A 19,004-nucleotide genomic window follows, 5' to 3' on the forward strand; every position below is an offset into this window, starting at 1 on the left:
ACCGATCTAAGCATAGCTAAGCATCATTCGATCCTACACTTAATTAGGATTCGCAGGATTTTATCTAGACAAGGTAAGGATATAATGCAACAATTGGTTCCAACCAATTCCTATACTTAATGCATCATCAACAATAAAAGATACTCAAGATATTTGTAAAAACATGGGAGACTTCGAATGCTCTGGGGCTTGCCTGGGATCCCACACTAAGTCAGTGTTAGTTAGACAACACTCGCTAAGTCCTTCCATCTTCAGGATAGGTTCACCATGCACCTTCCTCGGGTTCGGCTCCAACATCCCATCCGGCACGTGGTTCATCTAGCGTACCTAATTGAGATGCACGATGCAAGTACATGAATGCGGGGAATGGTAATAAAATATGCATCACATAAAAACATTCAATACAAGCACAAGGCTACACCACATGACATGAGTACTTAGAGAGCAAGTTATTCACATCAAGCCCAACATAGAGATAGCAAGTACATCAAGTACGGCATATTAGTTTACTTAAGTTCTATTCAAATCACTTTAACTTACCAAGTTTAGACAACCTAATATACAATTGCTCATATTCAGTTAAGGACCTAGCACCTGCACCTAAGCATTTTCTCAAGTTAGCCTAGCACCTAAACAATCAACAAGAACAATGCTACAAAGCATTCACACAAGCACTCATATTTCAGCAAAAAAAGGGACTATACAGCAGCATAATAAACTGACCATAACTGGAGATTTACAAATCCAAATGGCATGAAACAAGACAATTTGGAAAGGATATAAAATTATCTACAATTAATATTTAATCATCCCAGCATGATTCCCAAGCTAAAAGGGTCAAACAGTCACATTTATCAAATCTGGTCCAGAAATTCCAGAGAACTACAATTTCTGAAGACCAACTTAGAACAGTCATAACTCATAAACTATTTGGCCAAATGCCATGAAACTTTAACACAAGCTATTTAAGTGAGTTATCTACAACTTTCTTATTATCATCTTAATATGATTCTACAGATAACAAGGTCAATTAATCCAATAACTGCATCTCTGTCTAAAACATGGACAGAAACTGATATGCCACTTTAAACAGCTATAAATGAAGTTATACAAGTCCAATAAATGTGGTTCTGGACCTTTTAGAAAGGTTAACAAATTCTAAACAACTTTGTTATAAACACCTAAACCTAATTCTACAATTAAGAAGGCCCCACAGTGCCAACAAGGAAACCCTGTCTGGGTTTGGGCAAAAACAGCCATAGAGAATTAAGCAAGTATAACTCAAGATCTACTTAACCAAAAATCATAATATTTAGCTTTTTGAAAAGATTAATAAAATTACTACAACTCATGTATTTTCATCAAGTCATGATTCATAACATAACTGAGCCAATTAATTCAATCATGCAGACCTATTCAGAATAGGAGCATGGCAACACTGGGCATTTGTTATTTTTATAACTCTTAAACCATCAAACCTAAACTCCTGAAATTTTTACCAGCCATCAACCATCACATTATTAGCACTACATAAACATTTCAAATTTATTGGGCAAACCAACTGCAGTTATGAAAAAGACAAGACACAACTATTATTAAGAACCTAACTGCACAAATTGATTTTCACAGGAAAACCTTTAAACTAAATCATGCTATATTATAGATCTAGTGCATAGATAATTTCACAAGGATTCCAAAAAGTACTCATTTACTATTTTATGATTTTTATACTAATTACTACCAATTTTCAAAGTTGATCATTCAAATCTGTAAAAACCAGAGAAAAGGGTGTAGATCGGGGACCCTGCAGAAAACATAAATCAACTTCAGCGAACAGGTCCATCAGGAACTATTTAAATGAGTCTACGGTTTCGCACAAAGATCCTTTCCTTTCTTCAAATTTCAGCACGAAGTCCCTCGTCTTCCTTTAACCACAGAGAGCAGGGTATGGCCGGCGGGGAGGGCGGAACCCAGCCAGAGGAGGCCCGGCGGCAACGAGGAAGAGCAGTGCGAGCACTAGCGGGCCCACGAGCATCCAGGGGACCACTTGGCATGTCTAGAGGCGGTCCTAGGTGGCTTGGCCACTTGTGAGCAAGCGGATGCGGCGGTACAGCTTGCCGGCGGCGGCCCGAGGGCGGTAGTAGCAGGCTGCCACGGGCTAGGAGGAGCAGCGCACGACGGCGAAGGTGGTGGCACACGCGGTAGCATGCGAGGGAGCTCGGGGCAGTGGGGACGTGGCAGCGGCAAGCTCGGCCAGCCAGCCATGGCGGTCGTGCTCCAGCACGTGCACGCAGGCGTTGTAGAGCGAGGGAGGGAGCGGCAGAGCGAGTGAGGGAGAGAGGGAAGCACGGCGTTCACTTCAAGAGGGCGCAGGGACACGACGAGGGGTAGACCACGCGGCAACGGCATGCGGTAATGGAGGGGTGCGCTCGGCTGCATGGTTGCCACGAAGACAATTCATCGAGTACATGGCGTGCTTTGCTGTGACCGACTTGGAGTCCATTTCTGGCATATTCGGTGCAGATTCGGACCTTAGCGCCAGTAGCAAAGTTGCTCTACTCTAGATGCTCTACAAACTTGATTAAGGGGTCACATCCATTAGGTCTTTGAAACAGCGGTTAATTAGCGTCCAATTAGCAAGTGTCAATGCATTGACAGCGATTAACAAACTCCAAAAATCGATGGTCAAGATAAGGCCAATGAGTGCCATATTTTTGCACGCTCTTCTCCACAACGTATACTCCAACTTCTATTTTCAGATCAAGACAAGTTGCTTAACGAAAACATGAGAACATGACATGCCAATGCCGATGACGATGAATTCCTGACTTAGAATATTTCTAAGTCTGAAAACAGTCGCCAATTCAATCTTCGAACCTCTGTTTGACTTTGTTCCAAGTTTATCTGGATCTTGGTCCAAAAACAAAGTTTGTTCTACTCCACTTAAACTTCAACTTTTATTTAAGGTGTAACTCCATGCAAGCACTATAATTGATTGGTCAACATAGGTCAAAGTAGCATCACGGTAAAGCTTAAATCAGAGTTTTAGGCCAATTGAGGCATTTTCTTGACCTCTGCTCAACACGAACCCTTCATGACTTTTGTTGTAGAGTTCAATTAGAGTCATTTGGGCAAGGTAGCAAGGTTTGTTTGATGACCTATAATTACATTCACTTAATAAAGCAATCCAAGAAAGATTTTAACTTATCATTTCATGTGACTTCTTGATTCCAAACTTCATGAAACTTTTCCACAGATCAAGATGGATGTATGTTGATGTAATGTATATGAAATAAGCATGTTTAACATTACTCATATATAATCTCAACAAGGGTCCACATGTAAGCAAAGGTGTGTTGTTCAAGTTTAAGTTGGAGCTCACTCTTGTAGATTTGATCTTTCACCACTTAACATGTCATGGTTGAGCTCAAACCCATTGCTTAAGTGGTGACAAACACCTGGGGTGGTACAGAACTGGCCTATGACCCAAAAATAAAAGTTGGTTCCCTACTCAAATACTACAACTTTGCTTTAGTGAACACATCCATGCATAGTCCCTATGACATAGTTCAAACTAGGTCAAACATACTACTTTCAAATGATGACTTACACTTAAACTATGACTTAGAGACCAAACTAGCCCTAGTCATGAATACCAAAGTTGTTCATAATGACATTCTAAACATGCTTAATGTAGGTCACACAAGCATTTCATACATTGGTTACATATAATACTTCCTAGGTCAACATGCATATCATCACTTAGGAGCTTAATTAGACAAAGTGGTCTACATGAACATTGTTCCATTAGTCATCCTAAGTGTAGCTAGGGTGTTTTAGTGACCAACATTAACCCCTCACACTTATTCACACATGATCATAAGCATACACCTAGAGAAACATAAAATAACAAGGCATGTTTCATACGTTTCACAAGTAAAAGCTTATATATGAATGCTTGATGCTTATGCTCAAGCAATGCAAGTCAAATTATGCAAGACTAACACCTAGGGTGTTACACTGTCGCCCAAGCTATCGGAGTCCAGTGCCTCTGCCACCTACGATGCTAGCCATCTGTTTCCTCCGCACCACCTCCCTATGCCTCGCTGCTGCTTTGTCAAGCTATGGAACTAGGTACAGCAGCTGCTGGACAGCTACCGCCAAGCCGCTACCCTACCGAACCTCATCCTCGCCATCGGGAGGCTGCGCCTTGTTTTTTCCTTGGCATGGCTGCCCCGTTCCATGATGTTGGAGCTATGATGTCTCCTAGATGCCTGCTACCATGTCCAACCAGCAGCAGATGCACCATGGCCACTTGCAGCCACAGTCAAGCCAGTCGCAGCTTGCCTACAGCAAGCTAAGCAAGCCATGGCTAGACAAGGATGGCTGCAACAGGCCACAGCTGGCCAAAGCTTGCATAGACGCGTCGTAGCAACCCTTCACCATTAAGGTCGACCCCCTTTTAACCTAGCCGGCGCCATCCCTGGCATCGACAAAGCTCCGCTTTTCATTTCATTTACTTGCCCATACATCTATATATCATCATTCATACTTGATACATGATCCATCTATACCGGTTATCTATATTTGTTCATACATGATATCTATTTTATGCATGTGTCGTACCTTCAAGCCATTTGAGTGAGCGATGTGTTTGTGTGTTGTGACTACAAGCTTGTCTCGCCATGGCCGTGATGCCGAGCATATCCCTCCTCTCGTGTTTTAGTTGTCTCCGTGGAACTATGATAGTTAGCGACCCTATTCGGCCCTTGGACAAAGCCACCATGGATTCGATGTTGGTGCGCTTCCACCTATACTTGGCGAACCATTCATGACCTAGCCTAGTGGGAGAACTAGGGAATGACCATCATGGAGTCAACAGAAGCCAACTCGTGTAGGTGAAGCTCATGGCCACGAATTGCCTCGCCATGACCATCGGGCTCTACCTCTTTTGTTCTCTTGTTCTCTTTTGTTCTTTTGTTTATCCTAACTACCTCATATGTTTGTGCCACTTAGACCATCGCATTTCTATGGTTCTAGCAGTGACAACTGCACCACTATGAACCCTAAGAATAGCAAAGTGCTGATCTAGTTGCACACAGGTTGTGGTGCCCTATGAGTGGGTTTGGATCGTGGGACTGTGTCTCCTTTTTTCCAACCTTCGCCCATTCCATGATCAGTTGGTTGAAAGAGTGCAGATTCCATTTTTCTCTCCTCTCTTGTTCTCAATCCTCGTCGATTCAGTAAGATGTGGATTGAGCCCTTCGCTTGTTTGGTGTTTATTGCTCTCTTAATTCCATTCCTTTGATTTCCATCATTTGCTATGGCGAGTGGATCAAAGGAAGTTGGATCCCATATTCCCCTATTTTGGTCCTATCATGCCTAAGCCCTTGTATGCTTGTACCTACTTAGACCGAAGCATTTCTTTGGTTCTTGCGGTGACAACAGGACCGCTAAGAACCCTAGGGATGTCTTAGTGCATTTAATGCACCTAGGTCATGGTACCCTACAAGTAGTTTGGGCACTCATGTTCTCTTGTGTGTCGCTCCTTTTCGATGCCTCGTCTCTTGCCATTACAGTGTGGATTGGAAGGACTAGACAACCTTCCTTCTCTTCTTTCCCTGATTCCACCCTCTCTTGGTTCATGTCAATTATAATGGCGTATGGATTGAGAGAGACAGGAACTGCTTCTTTTCCCCTTAGCCCACTCTGTTCGATCCTGTCCTTAACAATGATGATCAGATCAAAGGTCTGACTCCCACTGCTAGTTAGCAGAGCTAGCATCTATGTTATGTTCTCGAAACCCAGCAAGTCAACCCGATCGACCATTAGAGTGCCATCTACTACCGAGGATGAGACATGGACGTGCCTAGCTAACTTTCTCCCTCGCCCCTTTTTAGCCCGAGGAAAATGAACTTGCTTCATGAGGGCTAGCCTAGTTCTTCCATGGTGTTTGCTTAAGTTGAGCTAGGGTATAGACCATTTTACTTGAAGCCATGCAAGTCGACAAGATCGGCCTGAGAAGTACTGGCTAGGATGTGACTTGAACTTTTGCTTAACAAACAACCACTCTAGTTTCTTTAAGCCTAGGGATCAGAAATGCTCCGCTAGGGCTAAGTCTTTTCCCTCAGTGTTTTTTAGTGTTATTCGATGTTCCCGTGTGTTTTTGCCTCCTTTTTCATAGTCCTTCTTGGTTAGTGGTTGATTGCTCGTTTGCCTTGTTTGTCATACGAACGAGGTAGTTGCACTGGGAAATGATGTTGATTGGGCCAGAAACCGTTGGAGGAAGGACATGTGAAGGATAGCAAGACTTGGAGGAGAACAACTATGAGTACACTGAGGATCTCAGAGATGATCAACCAACAGGTGCCATGTCCCATCCAACCTCATAGAATGCTATTAGGCATGCAATAATGTAGCTACTAGTGCTTTACTTTCATGCAAATGAACTATCATAGGTTGCATGGTAGAATTGCTTGAAGCCAATACCTTGACGTAACCTTTACCCTTGCACACCCACTGTTAGGCTAGATGCTCGCTTACTACTTACTGCTTACTTCTACTACGCATTATATCGAGTGGCTAAGGCACATGGTGCCACTAAAACTGGTGATAACTTGGGAAGATCTTGGCATGTGTCTTAGGTGTGTGGTGAGGGTTGCGTTGACCGGAGAGGATTCTACAACGAGTCTTTGGACGAGTCTTGCCAAGGGGATGTGACCTAGGCATTCTCTATGTGAGGAGTACATTCCAAGGAGGCGACTCTTCAGGATGGAGGTGCCATTGAGGCATGGGGTGTTGGTTATCCCCTTGGAGAAGATATCATGTTTGGTCACCCTAAAGACTTGTATGTCAAGAGAACCGGATCAAAGGACCCTACGTGCATGCCACTCATCCCTAAATGGGCGAGGGATAGATGTTGACCAGCTAGGATGATGCCACTACTACTAGGTTGGAAGTGGATAGTGTAGGGAGGTATGGGTGTACAGCCCACAACCCCCTAAGACAGTGTAGTGACCTCTGGGGCCCGATACTATGTCTCTCAGTCTTACCATTTCGGTGGACTCCATGGTGGCCTAGGGCTGAGTGGTAGGATGGCATTACACCGGTTGAAAGGTAGCACAGTATCAGCCTAGGCGGGGCACCACCAATGATGGTGATCTTGTGGTTCCAAGTGTACATGCTCTACTGAGTTGAACAATCTATACGTATAGCCATGTCCTCGAATATGGACATTCCTATGACCTATGCTTCCCTTGATTAGTGAGAGGAGTCCTTTCTTCTTCTTCCCCCTAGGTTTGGTGTTGGTTTCTGGCTTTGGCCGTTGAGGCAAGGCACGAGAGGGAGTCATCCTTACCGCCTAGAGAGTGAGAGTTTGGTGAGATGTGTGTGATGGGATGGGTGAACGTGTGAATGAGATTGGTTAAAACCTAATGAGCTATTATAAAATATTGATGAAAACTTGCATAGGAAAACTACAGCCATAAATAGGCCTTTTGCTCTACCCTTGCATTCCACTTACCATAAAGCAAAGCAAAGCATAGGGTGGGAGCCAGTGGCCAGTACAACTCATACTGAAAGAAATTTGGCAGGTTTGTATGTCATCTATGACGACAACGAATGGAGGATAGATGGATTGGATGGTCTCATTCCTATGCTCAAGTTTGGTGGAGGAGATCAAGTCTACGCCCATTGACCTTCTACGTCGACTCTGATGATTGCCCATGAAGGAGGAGCCTTCACCGTCGATGCACCACATCTACTCTGATCTGTGTGCATTTTTGCTAGTATGCATTGTACTTAGGTGTGATATCAAGTGTTGTAATACCTTGTAAACTTGTAATTTCTTAATGTATGAACTATGGTATCGACTGAATAATGATAATGTGATAGCTTGGTCTTCCTAGAGTACCACATTATGACATAATCTATGAATTTCCCTTTGAGGAAATCGTGGACCATTTCACCTGGGGCCCACCTGTCAGCCCCTTGTTGTTATGTCGGTTCTCCACTGCCTCCTATGTTGCATCTACGCCATCCTTTAAGTTGGTTTGATCCAATGGCTCATGTTGGATGCTCCAACCTATATATATCAGCCCCTGCCCCCCCTAAGGAAGCATAAGTCACTTGAGAAGATAGAAACACTAATCATCCTCAGAGCTCCACCATATTCTAGGGCATAGCTAGTTAGGCTAAGTCTAGAGGGAGGCAAGCAGGCTTCGCTTGCATTCCTGATCTTGTCAAGAGCGTGGTTTGGTATAATCTTTGTAACCCTCTCTCTTTTGTATATCCATTACTTTTATATGCTAGTTACAATTGTTATGACTTTGTTATAATATTCACGGTCTACTTTGATTATATGCTTAGTATAGTTGGATTGTCATTATGTTCATGCATAAGTTCGTATAGTGCTCACTCTAAGGATTCATGGGTGGGTGGTCCACATTGTGTAAGCATGGTGCTTATACGTTGTTTACCTATGGATACACCCTATATTTTGGGTCATGTGGTAGATCGTGGATGTGACACTCCCGTTGAGTCCTTTGTAGTCCACTCCCTGAATATAGGCGCACGTAGGATTTGGTTACAAAGTAAGAGCAAGCTCTGTTCTTAATCTTCCTTAGTAATATCCCTTATGTGTAGATATGACAATGATCTTAGCAATGATTACTAAGTATAATTGCACTAATCAATATATGCTTTGACTTGTAATTAAGAATGACTTAGGAATTATTCCTCTAATATTCTACCTGACCATGCTAATACCATAGAAAGGAGTACTCTGAGTGATTTATCATTATCATTGATCAATATTCATCATATATATATATATCTTATCCTATGACTTACCCCTGTTATGAGTAGAATATTGGTTATGGTTTACTTCTCTTTCAATAGTATAAGTTATCAATACATGTCCATGCTAGACCTTCCATGTGGTAAAAATATAAACAATGATACATGGAATACTCTTGGGTAAAATGCTCCAATGGTATATTATCTGTGCGCTTTGCAGATCCTTTTCATTAATATATTTATTTATTCTTCCTAGTCACATAATTAATAAAGAGTTGCTTAGTATTATTTTAGTAGTAATGCTATGTAGTACCAACAAGTATCTCTGATATCATCACTAGGGATGACAACTGTAGCAGAACCGACTAATTTATAAGAGCACAAGTACAATGGTAGCCCACAAGCGGTCGCACTATCATACTTGAGCTCATATAAATCCGGTAGTCCATCGAGTACCATGAAGGGTCTCGATTAACCATCAACATACAACCAAGATCGTACATGATTCAACATACATGTCACACATTACATAAAATTCACAATTACAGTTCACCCATTAGAGTACGAATTTAGGTTATTACAAACCACGTTTAAGTAAAATAGTAGAGGAAGCAAATTAAAGTTTGAAACTAACATCTGCCATCATAGTTCAAATACAGTGCTAGCTCATGATCACACCCACAAAAGCATATGAGAAGGATTAGTGAGAGATGCCTGCCTAGGGCTCACTCCTCATCCACGGTGGGACAGAAGCAGTTCTTGCAATAGCCATGATACACTGTACCATCTACAACAATGGGAAATAAAACCCTGAGTACGAGAAGGTACTCAGCTAGACTTACCCGTCATAAACCAAAAATAAAGTGACTCCAAGGATTATGTAAGGCTGTATAAGTGGAGCTAGATTCACACATTTTTCATGAAAAGCTTACTAATTCAAGTATATACTTGTAATTCAGTCATCAAGTTAATTGTAGCTATTCATCTCTAGATTAGCAACTAACTTGTGCCAAACATGTGGTATATCATTTAGTAGCATACAATAGTAACCATAGCCAATATAATAATTTTATGTTCATTATAACCATCATTCCATAATACAATTACTATGATGTTGGGACTAGCCAAGTTTCTCACTGTCTAGGAGAGACGGCGATTCGAATCAATTTCAACCAGCTGGGAATTTATTCCTAACATAAACCTAGGAAGACCAGATCAACGGTCACCTTTGGTACAACTCAGGTCCACATTTCATGGGTTCGCCCAGTGCCGCACAATCATGGACGACCAGCTACCAGGACGTTCAGGCTTGGCCTGCCCTTGGGCTCATGTCTGGCTCCCCATACATCCTTACTACCATCTAGAGTGCACACTTTATAGAACGGGGCCCGCCCTAAGTTGAGCTACTCAGCTTCGTGGTCGGAATAAGTTATCCAGCCAGCTAAGTGAGAGGCATGCGTTCAATCTCAACAAAAGCGCCAACAATGGTACGATCCTTAATTGGCACAGACGAAATCACATGACTCAATCTACACATAGACTCCGCCTGGCCTCCATTTATATTACCCCACGGTTCTTTTCCATGATAGCAAATATAGCCAACCGTGCTTCGATATCCATCCATATCTCATAGGTGACAGGAAATCACCCAACTTCTATTGGTCTAAGCATGGCTAAGCATATATTTGATCCTAGACCCACATAGGGTTAAAGGTATATGTAACTGGACAAGGTAGTTCTATGCATCAAGTGTTTCCATTCAACTCTTATAACCTAATGCATCAATCATAAAGGACTCAAGTGATATTTTGTAAAACATGGGAGACTTAGAATGCTATGAGGCTTGCCTTTGAGAAAAGAGGTTGGCCGGTAATCCAGGCACTCAGGGAGGTCCTCAAGAGGTTGCTCCTCTTCTCCTAGAGCTATGGCCTGAGGCGTCTCCTGCTGATCCTCCTCTTCTTCTTCGTTGAACTCCAAAAGGGTTATCCCTTCGGACGATCCTATATGCATGAGCATGAAATAAGACATCACGAATGCATATATTATGACATGTATAATATGGTATGATGTGATGAATGCATCCTCATAAGTGTTTTCAATAGTCTTGTATTAAGATGATAACAAGTTACATTTTCTTTTACTTAGTAGGTGCATATCCCTTCTCTAGTAGCTTAAACAAACATTTATGTAAATCATTTTCTAGACTACAAGATAGCAGCCACTTGTTTTTACCATAACTAGAGTTATACATATCAAAATAATATGGTTGTGGACATTCTAGGAATCTTATGAAATTTCCTACAACTTTATTTTAATTTTCTCAAAGTGATTCAGCAGTTATCTAGGTCAAACAATTCAATCTTTCAGATCTATCCAGATAGCAAGTATTTCTGGTAGCAGACTTCTAACAGCCATAATTCTTAAACCATAAGGCCTATGACTATGAAAATTTAACACAAGGTAGATCAGTAAGTTATATACAACTTTATTATTAACCATCTTTACATAAAAGATCATTATCATCATGAAATCATCACCACAACAGAAACTATACATGCAGCCATCTAGTTGAATTATAAAGCGATAATTAACTAGTTGCATACAACCAATTATTTCTAAGCTTAACTAATAACATCAACAGATCATATGCATCACAAGCACCACATAAAACATCTTGGTTAAATATAACTAAATTATTTATATCCATTTATTAATTTCCTTAGATAATAAGGTGATTTAAAGGATAAATATTTTTAGTGCTTAATAAATTTTGAGAAACTAATAGTAGCCTACAAATGAACTTAATAGTCGACTGTTCAAATTTCATGCCATTTGGATAAGTATAACTACCTTTACAAAAATGACAAGTTACATAGGCTTATTTTAGCAAAAATAGTTTAGCATAGTGAAAAGTGCCAAACAACAAATTTAATATTTTTGTTACTTTACTCCTAGCATAAGAATGTTGTGTAAAAATTTGTATGCTCATATGTTATATATTTTTACCCCAATTAATTTCACTAGAAACTAGTAATTAATTAGGATTAAATAGGAAGACCATATTTCAAGTATGCTTACTATTGGTTTAATATTTTCATAGATAGATCATGTCAACACAAGACCTAAAAAATTGGAATCACAATTTTATCACCTTCCTAGCTCAAGTTATGCATTTTACAAGATATAAACTACTTTAAAAGCACTTATCTTGTTAAATTTAATTCTCCTAGAAAAATACCCTAAATAGTAGATTTCATATTTTTTTTAAATAGTACACTTCAAGATGAAAACATCAAAATTTGGTTCACCCCATTTGGACACTCCTAACTCAAGATATGAATTTTTGAAGTTTGCATTCAAATTAGTGAAAATAAATCCAGAAAACATTTCAAAAATCGACTGACAGCTGGGACCCGCATGTCAGCGACATAGAACAGAGGCGCGGCTTGACCAGTGAGAACTCACCGATGATGAGGTCACTGGCAATGAGGTCAGCACCAACATGTTCCTCATCCTATTCTGCGCCTATAGGTACCCTCAGTTTGCTCGGAGGGTCACCGGAGCTAGCTCGGCGGTGGCGCGCGGCGGTGCTCCGGCCATCCCCGCCGATGGCATGGCCAGGCGAGCACAGCTATGGCATCTATAGACCTTAGTGAAGCTCTATGGCATGGATCCGGTCAGGGTGGAGTGGCGGCGAAGCTTGGCTACGTACATGGCGGCACGGCAGCGCGAGCGCAACGACGGCACGGTGGTGTTCCGCTCCAATGAGGCCAGCATAGGCCTTAAGCTCTTGCCTCAAACTGGACCTAGCACTAACCTAACTCTAATGTCTAGAAGCATGCAAGGAAGAGAACCGGGCATGCACAGCTACGGCAGCGTGCATGGCGGCAGCGCTCTTGGCTCACGGCGGTGCGGCTCATGTTCCGACACCGGCGACGCGGCAATGAGCTACGGTGATAGCTTCTAGGACCTATGATAACAATGTAGCAAGAGAGAGAGTGATGGGAGGAGCGATGGATAGGGCTAGCCATGGTGAGCTTGGAGCTCGGTGGCACTCCATGGCCATGGCGGCGACGGCGACGCGTAATGCGGCCTTACCCTTGCTCGAATGGTGGTGCTAGCGGGTCGACAAGGTGGAGGAGGTGGTGGCAGAGCTGTGTGCACGAGCTATTGGACAATCACATGGTGGTGGTAGTGAGCAAGCTCGGTGGAGGTGTGGCGGTGACGGCGGCACTGCGGTTCTGCTGGGGCATGGCGAAGGCAAGGCAGAGAGAGGGCGAGAGAGCGAGAGTGAGTGAGCGTGGTGGCTTCACCTCTCTTATCTCCCCCTGCTGGCCCAACCAACTGGGCTGATGCAAGCATGCTGCCACCACACGACGGCCATGGCCTATGGCCAGTTAGCCACGACACGCGCTACCCCAACGCCGATTCAGTGCCGCTAAATCCGACTGACAGTGTAACTTAGTGATTCTATAACTCCTAACCCGTGGTGAATTAGCAAAAACTTCCTTAATAACAATTGTAGAGCTACGTGAGATCTCCAACTTTGCTTTATGAACCATCATCTAATTCTCACTAGTTTACAAACTACATTGCTCCAAAGTGAGGTACTTTGAAACTGAAAATAGTTTCAACACTTAGAAAATTTCTTAAGTCATAAAATAGCATTTTGTTGATACTTGTGAGCTCTATTTGACCATGTTAGACATTGAATTAGCTCATGACCCTTAAATAAAGTTTGTTATTCATGACAAGAACTACATCTTTTATATAGGTCACATAGCCATGCAAACAATCTAATCTACTGTTCAACTTTGGTCAAACTAGTATCATGAAAATGGCATTTCAAATGAAACCAACACTTAGAAGTAAAATTGGCCCATGTCATGAATACAAACATTGTTCCATTTATCATCCTAGATGTGTATAAGGTGTTTTCATGACCTCACAACCATTTCATACATTGGTCAAATATGATTACAAGCATAAGCATATATATAAAATCAACATTTCATGTGATAATGTATAAGAATGAGATGAAATTTCATATGCTCATGTTCATGAATGCTTGGATGATGCTTCTGCTCATGAAATGCAGGTGCCAAATGCAAAGCTTAACACTAGGGTGTTACAGCCCCTCCCCCTTATAGGAATCTCATCCTAAGATTTGAAAGACCTACCATTCTTCATAAAAGACAGGATAAACCTCACGTAAATAATCCTCCCATTCCCACGTGGCATCTTGTTCATTATGGTTATTCCACACCACCTTGTAGAACTTCATGACCTTGCTCCGTGTTACTCTTTTCATTTCTTCTAGCACACGGATTGGTTTCTCTTCATAGGTCAAATCCGATTGAAGCTTAATGTTGGTGGGTGCAATGGCTTCCTCAGGTATGCGAAGACATCTTTTCAACTGAGAAACATGGAAGACATCGAATATAGCACTCATCTCTAGAGGAAGTTGTAACTTGTAGGCGACATTTCCCTTCCGTTCAATAATCTGGTATGGGCCTACATATCTAGGCACCAGCTTTCTTTTTACTCCAAATCTCTGCACTCCCTTCATGGGTGACACTTTTAAGTATACATAGTCTCCCACTTCAAAAGTTAGTGGTCTTCTTCTTTTTTTAGCATAACTCTTTTGTCTTGATTGAGCTGCTTTCATATGCTGTTGGATAATGCATACCTGTTCTTCAGCTTCGGTGACAAAGTCAATGCCAAAATATCTTCTTTCTCTAGGCTCAATCCAATTCAAGGGAGTTCTATATTTTCGATCGTACAAAGCCTCAAAAGGAGCCATCTTGATGCTTGCTTGATAATTGTTGTTGTAGGAGAACTCGGCTATAGGTAGCCATTCCTCCCATGAACCCTTGGAAGATATTATACAAGCTCTCAACATGTCTTCTAAGATTTGATTCACTCGCTTGGTCTATCCCAAAGTTTGTGGATGATATGCTGAACTTTTGATTAGTTTAGTTCCCAAGGCCTGGTGCAAGTGTTCCCAGAAACAAGCTATAAATTGTGGTCCCCGATCTAAGATTATGGTCCTTGGTACTCCATGTAGTCTCGCGATCTGAGAAATGTATAGCTCAGCGTACTTCCTAGCTAGATACCTTGTGTTAACTAGTACAAAATGTGCTGACTTGGTGAGGCAATCTACAATGACTCATATGGAATCATGACCTTGTTGTGTCAGCGGGAGGCCTGTAATAAAGTCCATACTTATTTCCTCCCATTTCCAGCCTAGAATAAGCAATGGCTGAAGTAATCCAGCAGATACAAATGAACGGACTTGACTCTACTGCAATTATCACACCTAGCAACATAGGCGGCGAACTCTTTCTTCATCTTGGTCCACCAAAAATGGGTTTTCAAATCTTGATTCATTTTGCTACTACCCAGATGGATAGACAACTTAGATGAATGAGCTTCATCTAAAATTTGATTTCTAAGCTCACGGTCTTTCGGTACCACAAGTCAGTCCTCAAACCATAGCACACCTCTTTCGTCCAACCTAAAATGCTTGGTTTCCTATTCTTTCATCTTTCGCTTGATGTGAAACACACCCACATCTATCTTCTACAGTTCTATGATTTTGCTCTCAAGTGAGCAACTGACAGTGACATAGTGCAGCACAACAGGATGTAACAAATTAAATCCATCTTCCAACAAAGCTTCCAAAGTGTTGCAATGAGATTTTTGACTAAGTGCATCTGCTACAACATTGGCCTTTCCTGGATGGTAGTGCACTACCAAATTATAGTCCTTGATCAGCTCTAACCATCTTCACTGCCTCATGTTCAGCTCAGGTTGAGTGAAGATATATTTGAGACTTTTGTGGTCAGTATATATGTGACATACGTTTACCAACAAGTAATGTCTCCATATATGTGACATACGTATCTAGGACGTACTTTAGGATTTGCCTATTTCTGATTACCCTGGCTTTGATTGCCATTCTTCTTGGGATGGGGGCACTCCTTGGCCCAATGACCCAACTAATTATAGTTGAAGCATGGCTGATTGCCTCTTAGTCCTGCTGAGCTTCCTTGTCCTCCATTTCCCTTGGGTAGGGCAATGGTGAACGCCCTGCAAAATGTCTTCTAGGGGCGATTGGATTGAGCTTTTGGCGAAGGAGGCCTAAACTTTGGCGCTGGTGGACAAAACTATGGCCTAGCCTCCACTAGAGCACTGGCATGGGAAGATCCTAAGGCGCCTACCTCAGCTACTCTTTTGTGGCCCTTCGTTGCTACATGTAAATTGTTCTGGTTCTCCTAGGTCAAGGCATCACTGACGAGATCATTGTATGTGGTACACCTTGAGTTGGCCATAGTCTTCATTAGCTTAGTACCAAGGCCTCTCTTGAAGCTTTCAATCTTCTTTTCCTCTATATCGAAGAACCTTGGGCATAACGGGACAAATTGTTGAAGGCATGCATGTACCCAGTAAGGGTCTTGGTCCCTTGTGTGAGTCGCATAAACTCGGCTTCTTTCATGCACATTAGCCTAGGGGAATGTGATGTCCCGTAAAGCTAACTTGAACTGCTCCCATGTGACCTATGAGTTGGCAAGTAGAGAGGACAGGAAATGGGTCCACCATATCCTTGCCGATCACTGTAGTTGATGGGACACATATTCTGCCTTCTGATGCTCAGTAACCCTCAATAGATGGAACTTTTGCTCAATTGTGTTTAGCCATTCATCTGCCTAGAGCGGTTCTTCGGCCACTTTGAAGATAGGAGGCTTGGTGTCTTGGAAGTCCTTGAAAGAGCTATATTAATTTGGCTTAGGCCCTTGATGTTGCTGATGGGCATCAACGGTGTTCTACATAATAAGGCGCATCGTCCATTGCTCTCTGATTACCTAGGAATTGTCCGAAGAATTCATTCGCATGACGGCGGTGGTGGTAAGTCACCAGTCGTTGCCACCTTGGCTGGTGCTGGCTCTAGTGCGAGTATGAGTCATCTACAAAGTTGCACCAATAAGTGATTATTGGATGATGTCAAGAGATTGCAAATGAATTATGTAATCATGCCAAACTGAAATTACTGGAGAGAATCTCAAATTCATACAATAAAATAGAGGCATTATAATTCATTCTCGCAACATGACATCACCAATTTAATCACTTATCGTGCTCGCAGCGCACTAACATGCATGTCATAATCCACCAGTAAAACAAAACTAGAATTTCATTAAAGTTCAACCCATAGTGAAACGACATGCAAAGTGCCAATCTTACACTAAAGTCAAATCACGAATACCGAACATCAAGCTACAAGTCCATTACATGAATAACAGGGATACATCTAGCGCTTTAACTAGTCATTAGGCGATTCTAATCTTCAGTGTGCTTGGTGTCAAGGTTGGAGATAGCATCGTCCTCATCCTCTAGCTCCACTTCTTCTTCCTCCCAACCGTCATCCTCGACCATCATTTCTGGATCTTCTTCTTCCTCATCAAGGATCGGATGTAGTTGGTTGTTTAGAAAATGTACCTCATGCTAAAGATCAATTACCATGTTCTAGGTCTGCGCAAGCTACTGGTGCAAGTCCCTCTTGACACGGTCTTGCTACATGGTTAAGGCTTCGGCTCTATTTCATGCTGCTTCTACCAAGGCTACACGGTTGTTTGCTTGGATCCACTGGCGCATAGCTATGAGCACCTCTGCATGGACAGCCTCCAACTGCTCCTGCAGTCCTGCTAGCACTGCCTGATCATCGGCTCTTGCCTCTTAGGCAACAGCTCTCTGCTGATCAACTTGCTCCATCTAAGTGTGGAGATTTCCCAATGCTACATAAGCTTGATCAGTTTCCCATTGAGCCTCACTTGCTAGCCTTTTTATGCTTGTGCGCACACTTCTTTAGCTTATGCTGTGTAGCTTCGGCTCTCATGAGCCTATCCATGCAAGTGGTATAGGACTCCTGCCAAAAGTCCCTAGTGTCCTGATGAGTATAGAACATCTTCATCACTGCAAACATTGCACTCATAGCGGGACTAGAACTGTCTGCCCCCTCATCCTGGTCTCGAATCAATGCATTGTTGTTGCGCTGTGCCCATACTATTGTGGATGGATCCACCTGAGGAAAAGTACCAGCGGCACTATCGGTAAGCTCATCCCCGTGCTGCTGACATATCTAACTCAGCACCTCAAAAGCCACTACTTGGGCAGCTTCCCAAGGAGTTCTTCCTTCAGATTTTGTCCTCCACTCCTGCCAGAAGGGTGCTTGGTTACGAGCTGGTATGGTCAGCTATACTTCATACCATGGTTGTCCCTCTAGGTATACTTCATTCCTATAATAGAGGGGCGGTTCGTAATACCTCGCATAATGCAAGACTCTCCAAAGTAGGGCAGGGGTACCAAACATCAACAGGAAATTTTCACTTCCAGCCGGTGCTGCCATCTGTACCAACAACAAGGTGCAACTTTTTGTGAGACAATGTCATAATGGATAAGAGTTACATAACCGAGTAAGAGACTTATAAGGGGAGGAACAATGAAAGTATGTAATAATAATTTATCATGATGCATGCACGTTCCATACGTCCTTACAAACTTAGGAAAAATTAAAACTTCTAACGGCATACACGGTGGCATACATACGTTCTCTCATATATAATGTAGCTAGCCGGGCTACATGTTTCACTGTTAGTGTACCTGCACAAGAATTTCATTTCAGCCCAACCCCACAATTATATATGCAGAATGTAAATCTAGGCTCTAGGTTGCAAGCTAAATAGTTCCATATATATACACTCATATATATATACTTCTGTATCAAAGCTACCCGAGAGTAAATATGTCCTATATATACATATAAATATGCATGTATAGTTGTATCAAAGCTAACCCACAATTAAATACTTTCGTATATATATGAGGCATATATACACTTTAGTATCAAAGCTCACTCTCCCCATAGACTGCACGCTCACAACTTGCGGTCATGCCACTATGATGATGAGTGGCTTCTTACCTTGGGCTTAGAGGCATTTGATCCATACATTACCACTCAAGTGAATGGCATCCATACAATAGCATGCATATGGACGACAAAAATAAAAACCCCCAAGTTAGTACTTGTTTACACCAAAATTTGGTAAGCTTATCCGGAAAAGGAAGAGATCGGCCGATGATGTCAAAAGCAAGAAAGTCTCCTAATTAAGGGATATTTATGAGCCGACCATGAAATATTATTTAATATA

Source organism: Miscanthus floridulus, chromosome 13 (genome assembly GCF_019320115.1).
Source record: "Miscanthus floridulus cultivar M001 chromosome 13, ASM1932011v1, whole genome shotgun sequence".
NCBI lineage: Eukaryota > Viridiplantae > Streptophyta > Magnoliopsida > Poales > Poaceae > Miscanthus > Miscanthus floridulus.